Consider the following 14,379-nt stretch of genomic DNA (forward strand, 5'->3'; position numbering starts at 1 on the left):
TTTTCATTTTTTCTCTTTAATAATGAAGCACATTTTGTCAGGTCAGATGGGATGTGTCTTGTCAACTGAAACCATTTGAGTCAAAAGTCCAATTACACAAGCAAAAATTCTAATATCATCATATTTCTGTAATAGCTCTTGGGTAGAACAGAAAACACGAGATAACATCAATCATGTAGAGTGTAAGCCATTTTAGAGAAACCAATATAAGCATAAAAAACAACAACAACAACATTTACCATGTAGGCTACTCACATGTTTCCTGTGATCTGGAGATAAAAGAAATGAATCCACGTTTGGAAGATTATAGAATTATCATTTTTTAATTCTGTCATCATTTTACTCAAGCTTCACGTCGCATGTTAAACACAAAAGAAGATATTTTAAGATTACCTCAGTGGTGGAAAGAGTACAGAAAAACCATACTTAAGTAAAATTGTCATTACTTGCCAAAAACGTAGTGCAAATAGAGTATTGCTGTGGTATTTGTTGTAAATATTACTCAAAACATGAGTAAAAAGTAGACCTTTCAAAGTTACTCAAGAGTGAGTAATGAGTATGACGCTGTAAAAAGCTGATGCATTTACATGTAACTTGTGGATGTGTGTAAACGAAACATTCTGTAGTGCATTTAGTTATGGCCCAGCAGGCACACAATGTCATAATATGTTAATATAGGTTTGATTTAGGTTGTGATGCCAGGTGACTAAAATGTAATGTCCAGTCAGCATCTAAGGACATTATTTTTGATGTCCAATAAGGATGTGAAATGACATTGATATCTGGCTGATTTTAGATTGTTAGAAAGTGACCAAAATCCAACGTCGAGCCAACATCTTAAACCAATGTCATATTGATTATAAAATAATGACATAGTCCTTGGGTTTGACCACCAAAATCCAACGTCTGATAAATGTCATAGTGGTAACGTCCACACTTAGTCAAGCTGTAACATCATTGGACGATGATATTTGGTTGATTTTAGGTTTGACATTATTATTGGCCTGATGTTGGACGTCAACCCGATTTTCATTTCCAAACAAAATGCAACACCTTCACGACGTTGGGGAACAACGTCAATTGTCATGTTGACGTCTTGTGCCTGCTGGGTGTTTAAGGGCATTTCGGTCATCACACAGTAAACATCTGTCATCTTCTCATGCAGTGACATGCATCTAAACAGTCTCTGGTTAATGCATGTAAAGATTTTGGACATCTTTTTGGACATTGCCCGTGTCTTGAGGTAGTTAATTCTTATGTAATTTATCTACTATGTGTGATTAGAGCAATCACAGGAGCAATCACAGGACTGATTTTTCTAATTCGCATAGACAAGAAAAAATAAAGTAGTGACAGGTTGAAGGGAAGTAGTGAAGTACCAACACTAAAAACGTACTCAAGGGAAAGTAAAAGTACACAAGTTTAAAACTACTTAATAAAATTACAATTTCTGAGAAAAACTACTCAATTACAGTCGTTTGAGTATTTGTAATTTGTTATTTTACAGTACTGCCTTTTACCCTTGCCTTCCATATTTGTTTTTAATGAATGTCAATAGTTAGCCTGCTGGTTTCCAACATTCTTCAAAATATCTTATTTTTTGTTTAACAGAATAAACAAACCCCCATTTGATGGCAAGTAAATATTGACTATTTTTTTGATAAACTGTCTCTTTAAGCTGATAGATACGCTTAATCTTTCAAGGCAGAAAACTCTCTAAACATGTCTACAAATTGCTTTATATAATTCTTATAGTATCTGGTTTACATTTAGTTTATTATTTGTCACTTTAATGTGTCTCACGCAGAAACTACATTTTGTTTTTGTAAACATAAAGGCTACGTTGTAGCCTATTTAAGGTTGTGTCATCAATCTCAAAGACAGGTTGTGACTCATATCGACAAAAAGCAGTCAATATAGCACATTCGGCTTTAGTATAACCCCTCAGTACATGCGCATGTCGTCCGATACACAAGGTTACGGTTAAAGTGGAGATGTTTTGGTCAGCTACGTTTCTTACGGTAGTTTTCCGCCGCTGCGCGCGAATTCTCTTCTGTTATTTACGGTAAGTGCGTGTGGCTTGTGTTGGTTTTTCTATAGTCACAACTGTAGCCCACGAGCGCGCTACATCCAGGCAGCAAACAACAGATTGTCTGCGAGAACAAGGTACAATCTCTCATTATTTCACTGTCTGTTGAAATGTTACAATGCAGGTTTTATCGCTGTGTGTTAAAAGTTAAGCGTTAGTAGCCTATATGTCGCTGTTGGTTTTATTCAAAGGGAACAAAAGTATCATGAGGACAGTTTTCCGTTTGAAGGGAGGGAGTGTATACATTGTCAATAACTGATCTCTTTCTGGTTGAAACAGTGAAAATAAGTCACAAGGTGATTAAATAGTAGGATACCAAAGGCTTTAACTCTAACGTTAAACCAAAAACAACTGATTTGTTGGTATTAAAAAGTTAATAAATTAGCAAATTTGTCATAATACATGTACATTTGTAACAAACAGAAAATATGTGAGTGAAGGGGATAGGGATATAGTATACATAATACCAAAACATCGTGGGGACATTAATTTCCTGTTTTCTTCGAGAGATGTCAGTTATTTAATAAAACCTCTGCTTTTTGCGTCATCTGATGTATTGCCTGTAGGCAACATATCTCAAGTGCCTTTAAAATCAACTAATTACCATAGCGTGTATCTATGCAAGTAGTTTTACACGTTAATTGCAATATGCAAACATGCAATTCCCATCTGTTTTTTTTTTGCTATGGTCTTCTGCATTGTGTTTGTTTTTGAGCGTTTTTTCTATATTGGTTATGGAGGAATTTGAAGTAAATTACAAACGCTTAAGCTGTCAAATTCTCATTTTATTTCATTCAATAATGGACAATTATGTTGAATAACAAAAAAATAATGGTGGCAATCATTTTGAAACCCTTTTAATACATATTTTTGCTTTTTTTTTATAATCGACTGTTGAAGAAGTTATTATTTAGGTGCCCATAAGTGAAGTCATAATTCAAATTTACAGTTACGCTTTTTGTTGGACAGCATTGAAAACTAGTGTTAACAATCTTATCTATTTTTCACAAACACAAAATCCTGTCTGAAGCTCTTACTGCGTCAGTGGTTAGAGAGATTGTTTTGGAGACTAGTGCAATAATGGCACCCAAGGTCTCATTTGCAGTGTCTTAAAAGGGTTTAAAATTACTTGTATGTACTTTATTTGATCCAAATAGATGCAACAGGGGCTATTTGACTGAATGACATTTTCATCTAGACAAAAAATTGTTGTCACTTAATGTCATTGCCCTTTTTCCCGTAAGGAATGGTGATTGGTCTACTGTTTCAAGTGTTCCTGGATAGGGCTACAGAGTATATCGTTTCAGCATCTGTATCACAATGTGTGCATGCGCAATAGTCACGTTTCAGGATATGCAGTGTTGATTTGGGATTATAGTTGATCAGCACAACAGTTGAGAATACATTTGTGTATACACTTATATGTGTTTTAAAGTAATTTCAAGAGAGATTAAAATGTTGGGGCACAAAAAATGTGTATTTGTAGCTTTAATGATGAGTAATTGTACTTAGTTATAATTACAATGAAGACTTTAAAGTGTTCTTTTACATTTCATTATTTATTTTATGTAACTGAAAACAGTTTGACTCTCCAGAAAACCATAAAACACTGTTTATTTGACTTTTTCTTTGCTCAGTTGTATTTGTTTTGCTTGCAGTTTGTTTATTTGTTATTTTTTTTAACATGATTTTAATCAGCAGACTTATAAAATCCCCCTCGATTAATCTAAATGAAAGGATTTCTTTTTAAATAGAGCTATTTAAACTATCTGGTGAAATTTTATTCATAACGCAATATACACTCACCAGTGACTTTATTAGACCTCTCCAACTGCTCGTTAACATGAATTTCTAATCAGCCAATCACTTGAAAGCAACTCAATGCATTTAGGCATGTAGACATGGGCTGTTTCTCAATTCCAAGAACGCAGAGAATGGACTTGCGTTCTTGTGGAGACCGGTCTTGCCAGGTGTCCTCGGAAGAACGAACTAAGGAGACCGCGAGGGCAGAGAACGCGTCCTTTGAGAAATGAGATGCTGCGTTCTTCCTGATGGTCACATGACCTTCATGCGTTTTAAATGGTAAATTATTTAAACATTACAGCACTCGTACAACGATTTATTGTTTTTCCCCTTTTCAAAATATATACTTTGCATAAAAACATTAAAAATATATGTTGCACAATATAAATAAAACTGATTTTAATACGAATTTCAGTAAACAAACACCCCTTAATGTGTTTATTCCTTTATTAAGATATTCATGTTGATGTTTACTTTTACCGTTTCATTTAGGGAAACTCCTGAGGTAAATAAGTGATATTTCTGAACTTTAATAATGAATCTAAATAAAATGCTGCGCTTCCCACCTCCAGTCGCTATGACTTCTGGGACTTCCAGAGCGAGTTTGGTGCTCAAGTCTGCATCAGTGCGTCCTCGATATCAAGATCACATCCGGGAAGTTTCACGCGTCCTCCGTACTTGCGGTCTTGAGTATTGGAACTGAACTTAGGCAGCTGATGATGACGTTGCACGAGAACACGAGGACACAAGACCGCTGAAGAACGCATATTGAGAAACAGCCTTTGTCAAGGCGATCTGCTGCAGTTCAAACTGAGAATCAGAATGGGGAAGAAAGGTGATTTAAGTGACTGAACATGGCATGGTTGTTTGTGCCAGACGGGCTGGTGAGTATTTTAGAAACTGCTGATCTACTGGGAGAAGAGCATCTCTAAATGCACAACACATCAAACCTTGAGGCAGATGAGCTACAGCAACAGAAGACCACACCAGGTGCCACTCAGCTAAGAACAGACTACTGAGGCTACAATTCATACAGGCTCACTAAAATTGGACAATAGAAGATTGGAAAAATGTTGCCTGGTATGATGAGTCTCGATTTCTGCTGCGACATTCGGATGGTAGGGTCAGAGTCTGCTATCAACAACATGAAAGCATGGATCTATCCTACCTTGTATCAATGGTTCAGGCTGGTGGTGTAAAGGTGTTGTGTAAACGTGATGCTAACATGTCAATATGGACCAAAATCTCTGAGGAATTTTTCTAGCAGCTATGCCATAAAGGATAAAGGCAGTTCTAAAGGTAAAAGGAGGTCCAACCCAGTACTAGTAAGGTGTACTTAATAATGTGGCCGGTGAGTGTATAATCGCAGAAAAACAAAATATTGTAATGTCAGATTTTCGACATTGTGCAGCTCTATTCCTGGGTCTGCAATCCATTTAAAGAGTGACTTGTTGAAATGACTATTGAGTCGGCTTTTACTATTTGAGGGTCAATAACTTTATACATGGTTCATTGAAATACCAGCTGGATGTTTTTTCATTTAGGGCTGTGTTACAATGCATAAAAGCCATTTAAAAAAAAATCCGTAAAAGGGGCACTACAGTTTCTTAACTTTTTTTTTTTTTTTTTCCTTAAAAAGAATTGCGAAACCGCATCATCTGAACACGAAAAGAATCATCTACTGTGTATTAGAAAACCTTATTTATAACATAAGGCTGCACGGTATTGAAATTATCAATAACTTGGGCTGCACAATATATTAAAAAAATACACATTGCGAATTAAAAAAAAAAAAAATTATTCTGCGACATACTATTTCACCAGATGAGTTGAATAAATGTTTGCAAAGAATCAATAAATTTAGGTTGATTGGGAAGATTCTGTAGGGGAGTGCATTACATAATAAACTATATACAAGCATAGATAAATTCAATGAAGAAAAGTATGATAATTAAATAAACATCATTGTTTTCCGAAGAGTCGAAATGTATACAGTAATTAAATAATCAAATGTTAAATAATACTGCCAGTCCTCTATTTATAGACAATTCTGTAAAATGAATTGTTATTATTTTGTCAAAAAATAATTGGTTACTAATGGTACAATTTCTTATGCATAAGTGCTTTTAACTCCCTCAGAAAGTCACAGGCCTCAAAAACACTTGAGAAATGATCATTTATTATTCAAACTCAACATTGAAAATACTCGCAATGTGACTATTGCGAATGATCAAATGAGCTTTATTTGATGACTCAAAATGTATCTTAATACCAGGTACGGCTGTACAGAGGGTCATAGTAATAAAACAGAAAAGATTTCAAAATGCTGAAAATCTACTGTGTTGCAGTCAAGACTTCTAAATGGATAAACTAGAAACGGTTCATTTGATTTCACATAACAGTTTTACAGGAGTTTAACTTTGAAATGAAATAAGCACATAATGTGTATCACAGTAAATGCTGTTAATTGGGTCAGTCCCCTGAGCTCTGTCTGACTCTTTTAACCTGCTTCAAATTAATTAATCGTATATTCTCTGTTCCTCAGACCTCAGTACATGGTGGAATGCGTATCTGAGAATTTACAGGAACGCACTGGACCATATGTTCAGAAAGTGGGATTTTTGAGTTCTGCGTCCATCTCGCTTCAGTAGAAGTAAGTTGTTTACATGTGTGTTTGTTTATATCCTGTTTTGATGTAAGAAATGTTATATAGTATTTGAGAATTAGCAACATGCTTGTAGTGTGTGGAATGAATTCATTATTTTCCAAAAGGACCAAAAATAAGTTATCCCTTTCTAAATTCAAGCTTGAATTTCTTTAATGGAAAAGCTCTTTCATTGAATGTGTGTGGTTGTCAGGGGCTTAGTGGTCTGATTAATTGGGGTAATTGTTTTATTGCATTATTTTCATCAATTGCTTTAACTGCCCAGTATTAATTTGCCATGGTCTCAAGAGTCAATACAATCAGGACACTTAAGATCGTATTTAACGAGACATTGTCTCTTTAGACATTGTGACCGTTTGGTCTGTAGACGAAGCATTTATGTGAGTCACTGTGGAAGATGCATGCTGTGCTTCATGAAGTGAAACATTAACAGCTCTGATTGAGGTAATGGCTCTGTGCTTAGTCAAATGCCCGAATCATCAGTAACCCAAGGGTAGAAAAGGACCAGAATGAAACTTTTGTTCCCATGACTGGAGTTCAATGGTAAGTTTGTAGGTATAAGGTTTAAAATTGTTTGGACCATTACAGTAGAGCTGGCCAACACATCTTGAGATTTCAATCCATGTGATAAGGGAAATGTCCTGCAAGTATTGAGGGCTTATAAACTATATGCATACTGATTATAAAACACATCAGTTTTAGGTTTAAATTGCTGCCTGGATTAAAGTTTGAAGTCAGTGATTTAGGCTTATCTTTAACACCGCACACACTCCAGGCATTTCATTCAGATGCATCTGGCTCACTACCACTGCACATTTAAGCCCTCGTCTGTTTTCATCTATACATTCCTTTTGCAGTTTTTGCACTTGAAGCGGTCGTGATCATCATGTGATCTTGCTTATAAGACTATTTGTCAAGAAAACAGCATATGAGTTGGGCTCGATTGAATCAGAATACAGATTATGGTGCTTCATTGACTTAAAATGCCTGAGGGGTCAATTAAAAAAGCAAGAGTATTAGAAAAATGCTGCTTTACATGAAGAGGTGAATAGGATACTTTTAAAATAAAAATATATGAAGTCTAATTAGGGCTTTATGTACATGCAACATAAAATTTAAAGTTTTGAAAAAGTATTGAGCAAAAAAAAATAATAAAAAAAAACTGTAAAATGAAGTTTTGAGAAAAAAAAGATTTTTGTAAATAAAAATAAAGAACATTATTCTTTATACAAGTGACATCATCAGCTGGAAACATGACATCACAGAGGATTTGCATTTGTTTATTTTTTTTTTGTTCAAAACTTTTTTATGCTGCAAGTTTACAAGGCCCTCATTTTACTCCATACGATAACCTGTCGGTAATATAACTGTAATTTGTAATAATTTTTAAATCTGGTTACTGTACACTTGCAGACCCATGTTTCTAACCATATATATGATGAATGAGCAGCTCACAACTGTGCTCTGAATCATTGTTGCACTATTTAGCTTGTCCACAAGAAATCAGTGCTGAATCAGACTTTGGTTTGTTGTACAGAAGTAAAAGAAATTGAGAAATGGAACAGCTAGGCTGCGTCTAAAATTGCCTACTGCTCAGTAGGTACTGCGTTAGAATTTGAATTTACCACTTGACAATTAAAAAAAGTATGTTCTACGGTATGAATGTGAGTAGTTTGAATGGAAATCGGATGTACTAAATCTGACATTTTGTCTTGATCACCTGACCTACCTGCATCAGTTGTGTTGCTTTATTCCCACACACTAATTATCTTGTGGTGCAATAACGGCTATTATTATATTAGTGATTAGTATTGTAATTATTAAATAAATGTAGTTGGTTTTATGTGTCTAATTCATGTACATATTCACTTCAATTGTAATATTTAGACATGCACTGAAAAAAATTATTAACTACATTTACAAATTGTTAGTAAAGTGGTTAAACTGGTTGCAAACAATTTATATGGGCTGAATTTAAACAAATCAAATTGCACATTACTAAATTCAATTTGTTTGTTTAAATTCAGAGGTGTCACGGTGCGGGCAGTGGGAAGCACGACCACCTCACAGCAAAGAGGTTGTAAATTTGAGCTCTGGCTGGGTCAGTTGGCATTTCTGTGTGTAGTATGTATGATTGCCCCGTGTTAATGTGTTTTTTTCTCCGGGTGCTCCGGTTTCCTCCTTAGTCTAAAGACATGCGCTATAGGAAAACTAAATTAAGAACTGACCCCTGATTAATAAAGGGACTATGCCAAACAGAAAGTGAATGAATGAATGTTTAAATTCAGCCCATATAAATAGTTTGCAACCACTTACCTTAAAAAATGTTGTAAATTCTTTACATTTATTAAAAATTTTTAACATAACCAAAAATCATTTTTGGCTCTTTTTTTTTTTTTTTTTAAAGGATTGGTTCGGGTTGTTTCCTAAGAATTTTTCACATATATTGCACAAAAATCATTAAAAGGTATTTATTAAACAAGCTTTTAAAAATGTGTATTACTTCCTTTTGTTTAAATTAGGTGTGTTATGTGCAGTATTGTAAAGTAATAGAGGCACAGATGGTGGGTCGATTAAGGTTAATGATACATTGTTATAATGTGATGCTTAGCTTCTGTATGTTTATCCAGGGTTTATTTGAGGTTAGAGCAGATTTCACATAAGTCATGAACATCCAGATAACATGATGTTTTGCAAATAATTGTGATTTTAATATGTCAGATTTGACTTCGTAACGTGTTGTAATTTAAAGGAACACAGTGACGTTTCTCACTATACGGGCTGATTGCCTCTCATGTATTAGGAAGGGCAACTATTTAACTTACTGAGTTGCTCATCAGATCAATAAAGCATTTATCTTTCTACAAATAGCCAGTTGACCCTCTACTTCTATTCTCCACTGTATAAGATATGAGGGTTCCATGCCACTTAACTATGTGAAATGAGATGCAAACGAGCCCATTGTGAAAGAAAGTGCTGAATGGCTGAAGCCTTTAAATATCAACCAAATTGATTTTTTTCTTACAAATGGCCATGGAAAGAACATCCTCCACCCTTTCACTGTCCGGCACAGATGACTGCACACCGGCAGAGGGATTTTTTTTCATCCTCCAGTTTAATTAGCTTTGTGGGGTTTTGTCAGGAATCTCTTTGGCTAGAGCATTTTAAATATTTATCTGTACTTATTATTTTTGTTTTATATATGTATACAGTATAACTGGCTAAATATAATAATAATATATAGTATACAGTAATATACTATACTATGTATAATATAATATACAGTATAACTGGCTAAATTTGGCTAAATGCTGAAGATTCTTCCACAGAGTCAAGTGTATTTCAAATGCGTTATATCCTTTCCCACAAGGGCTTCGGTTAATTAGAAAAGACTTCAGATGTTATTCTGTAAATTACTGAACTTTATAACAATAAACACACTTGTTGATAGAAGAGTAAATCTGGCTAAACTGTTCACACAGAATTAGATTGATGTTTAGAAGCTTTGCATAGAAATGAGAGCGTTTTATCTAGTTTTGGCCTGTGTTTAAAGTCACCACGGAATAATTGTTAAAGAGACTATGATTTGAGGCTGTCAAACGTTTGATTGAGAAGCAGGCTTGTAATTTAACACTCAAACAGTTTCTTTTGTTAACTTGATGTTCGTGTTCAGAGATGGCTTATAACAAGTAACCTCATCCAGCTAGTGTAAGCAAACGGCTTGGTTTATTATTGCTTTGAGCCATCAGGGAGGAAGACTGTGGGAGACAGATTTACTGTGGGTGAATTCAATTATTGCTGTGGTAACTTAAAATTCTTGTTTGGTCAGTTCAGCATTATAAGCCATTAATCCCTGTTCTTAGATTTTTTGGCATGCGCCATTAACCTTATATCGCAGCTACTGTAATTTTTATTTTGCTATAATATTTTCATTTTGTACACATTGAAATACAATACATTTTACATACGTTTTTGTTTTTACAGCAATTACCTTGTTGCATTTACAAAATATACAAAATAAAAGTTTATATATATATATATATATATATATATATATATATATATATATATATATATATATATATATATATATATAAAAATTTAATTCTTATAAAATAATTCTTAAAATATTCTGCCACAATCTATACTCATCCACATATTGGTTTAGACCTATATATATATATATATATATATATATATATATATATATATATATATATATATATATATATATATATATATATATATATATATATAATAAAAATAAATATAAATAAATAAATAAAAATATAATATCTTTAAAATGAAAACAAACAACCAAACAAAAACTAAAAATGCTCCTTTTTTGTTAATCGTAATCTATTCAAAAGTGATCATTATATGTAAATTATATAGTTTATCAGTACAGAACTGTAAGACTGGAACTGCATTGTCCACACAAAAATTATTCATCAACTTCTTCCTCTGTTAATTTCACATCTTTGATATAACTTACGAAATGAATCCATATGTTTTTAAATGCATGTTGTTTAGCCTTTAGTATGCAAGTTATTTTTTTCTAATGGCAGGCTTGACAACATTTTGTCTTATTCATTGAGTAGTGTTTGGCATTTGTCTTCACATAAGTCAATAGGTCGGTGACGTTTTAAACTTAGGTTGATGACACATTTCCATTTAAACGAGCGCATTGACATATTTCTCAACATACTGGCTGATTGTCTCTTATTTATTAGGAGGAGTAATTATTGAACTTACTGAGTTTCTCACCAGATCAATAAACCTTTTATCTTCATACAAATAGCCAGTTCACCCTCTTATTCTATTCTCCACTGTATAAGTTTTAAAGGTTCCATGCCACTTAACTATGTGAAATGAGATGCAAATGAACCCATTGTGAAAGAAAGTCCAGAATGGACTGGAACTGCATTGTCACCACAAAAATTATTCAGCTACTTCTTACTCTTTTAATTCCACATCTTTCATATAACTTATGAAAGGACTCTGTTTATCAAATACATGCAGTTTAGCTTTTAGTATGCAAGTTATTTTTTTTCCAATGGCAGGCTTGACAACCTCTGTCTTATCCATTGAGTAGTGTTTAGTCTTTGCATCTTTGTCCATAGCAAAGCTACATATCTTTTTTCATAAAGCTAGCTGAGGTCTATAAATACTTGTTCGCTTTTACTATAATTTCAGTTTCTTGGGTGCTACTGTAATTTTAATTTAATTTATGTTGTTTTATTTAATTTGGTTTATATGTTGTACTACTCATTTATGACATAGATATATAACTTTGGTCAGACAGTGCATCTTCATATTTCTTTGTAAAGTCATTTTTTTTTCTTGCAACATAATAATATTCTGCAACTTCAGGATTAATTTATTTACTTCAGGATTAATGTATGTCTTGGATAAATGCATCTTTGAGTAATGTTATTGTGACTGTTTTTATGAAAATTCTGTCATCGTTTACTGTGTTTATATATAAACCAATATGTGGATGAGTATAGATTGTGGCAGAATATTTTAAGAATTCATTTATAAGTATTACATTTTAGGGGTTAGGTAAAATAAACTAAATATTTAAAACTAAATTAAACAGAAATAAGAAATGTTGCTTTTTCCAGAAATATTTTTTAAATATATTTTCATTCATTTGAATTAGTAAGTGTTTATTGAATGGCTTCAACACTAGCAAAACTGTTATGGTATAAGTAACGTATTATCTGTTTTGGATGACTCTGTGGCTCAGTGGTTAGCACTGTTGCTTCACAGCAAGAAGGTCGCTGGTTCGAGTCCCGGCTGAGTCACTTGGCATTTCTGTGTGGAGTTTGCACGTTCTCCCCATGTTTGCGTGGGTTTCCTCCAGGTGCTCCGGTTTCCTCCACAGTCCAAAGACTTGCGCTATAGGTGAATTGAATAAGCTAAATTGGCCATATTTTATGTGTGTGTATGGGTGTTTCCGAGTACTGGGTTGCAGCTGGAAGGGCATCCGCTGTGTAAAACATATCTTGTATAAGTTAGCGGTTCATTCTGCTGTGGTGACCCCTGGTGAATAAAGATACTAAGTCAAAGGAAAATGAATGAATGAATTCTCTTTTTATGTGCAAACTTGCACTAAATTATTGTTTGCTGTTCGTTCAAACTATTATTTTTTTTAAATGAGCTGAAATGACACAATTCCTGAGATTTTTAAATGTTCAATTTATTTACATTTGTAAAAACTAATAAGCTGACTTAATTCCTTTTATGTTGCTCCAACACAAATCAATTGTGTGGATCTTAGAGTACAATTTTTTATAATACATTGTGTGTATTGAACAATAGTGTGAAATGTAACCTTATGAGAATGGACTGATTTTTGTTCAGCTTTGTAAAGTTGTGTTGCTATCGCCTTTTGTTTCGATCTTCTGGTGGAAAAAGTGCTCATTGTTTAGCAGCCGTCTGTTCCTGCTGATGAATCACCTCATAGGTTGGAATATGAGCATTATGTCAGCTCTGCTTTACTTCAGCAGGTCTGTACTGCTTGTTCCCATTATTTCCACCGAGGTGACTCAGAGCAGATCTTGGACTTCCACACAGCAGGCAGAGCGTTCCTTCTGCCAGGAGGCACAATTCACACAAATTGCCATGTGACATTTTTGTATCTGAAATGAGAGAAAAGGTATCACTGGGTGTTTGAATGGACATTTGGAGATCAATAAATAGCCGGTACTTCAAGTCTATTTCTGAGCAACATTTGTGCTTTGCTACTACAAAAATTGAAGACTCAATAATTCATTATGTCATGATAATAAACATGCACAATATTGAAATTGCACATATTTCAAAATACAGTAAATAATGATTTGTGTTTAAAAAAAAAATGTGTTTAGAGCTATCCATTTGTTAAAATGAAAACTAAAAAAGCTTTTATTAATTAGGTAAAATCACTTAATAAGTGTGTTAATAAGGCATGGGACGATAATGTTTTGGTAATGTTTGAAAAAATGTACTGTGTTCCTACGGTATATGTATGATTTTTATTTATTTATTTTTAGTTTTTTTAGAACAACAGTGTCTCCAGCAGTAAATATGTCCAAAGATGGTGTTTTAAATGGTTAGGAAATCTGTGGTTTTTTTTAAACTAATGAAGACAGCAGAAGTCAATGATTCATTTAAATGATTTAGCCTGACATGTTTACTGCTCCAAAATAATATTATAAATGTTTCTCAAAATAAATTATATCGTGTTCAAAGGAAAAAGTTTTAGGTTTTTACCCAGACATTTTAAAAAGAACTTATTTTAGAGCAGTAACCACAATACCGTCAAAACGTGGTATTTTTATCCAAAGTTATCATACAGTCAGAATCATATACCGGCCATACCTAGTTAAAATCGTATTTGTAATCTGATTAAAAATCATAATGGTTTTATTAAGTGTTTGTTAAAGAGTTGATAACTAATAAAATTCATTCTTTATTGTAACCTATAAATCTGCATTTTTTTTTCACTTTTGATTTTAACCCATTAAAGCATTTACTAATGAGACTTAATTGTACACTTCCAGAAATAAAGGTACAAAATCTGTCACTGGGGCGGTATCTTTTTTTAAAATAAATTTTTGCTTCAAATTGACCCTTAAAGGTAAATATTAATCCCTAAAACTAGGGTTGAACGATATTGGAAAAATCTGACATTCCAATATTTTGTTTTGCTGCAATATTTATTGTGATATGAATATAATTTCACCAGATGACTTAAATAGCTCTATATAGAAAGATTTTGTTAATTTAGATCCCCTGGGAAGATCAAGTCTTTTTCTATACAGCGCATCTGCAT

The 14,379-nt window shown here is 33.4% G+C and overlaps 1 protein-coding gene across 1 annotated transcript in view; it reads left to right on the top strand.

Annotated features, from left to right (window-relative positions):
* Positions 1-2,096: 2,096 nt before the first annotated feature.
* tp53i11a (tumor protein p53 inducible protein 11a) overlaps positions 2,097-14,379 on the top strand; it is a 51,586-nt gene continuing 39,303 nt past the window's right edge. The window contains 2 exon segments of the mRNA NM_001013352.2: positions 2,097-2,166; positions 6,438-6,545. The gene's annotated coding sequence lies outside the window, so the exon portion shown is untranslated.

Source organism: Danio rerio, chromosome 7 (genome assembly GCF_052040795.2).
Source record: "Danio rerio strain M-AB ecotype USA chromosome 7, GRCz13ab, whole genome shotgun sequence".
In the NCBI taxonomy this organism is placed as follows: domain Eukaryota; kingdom Metazoa; phylum Chordata; class Actinopteri; order Cypriniformes; family Danionidae; genus Danio; species Danio rerio.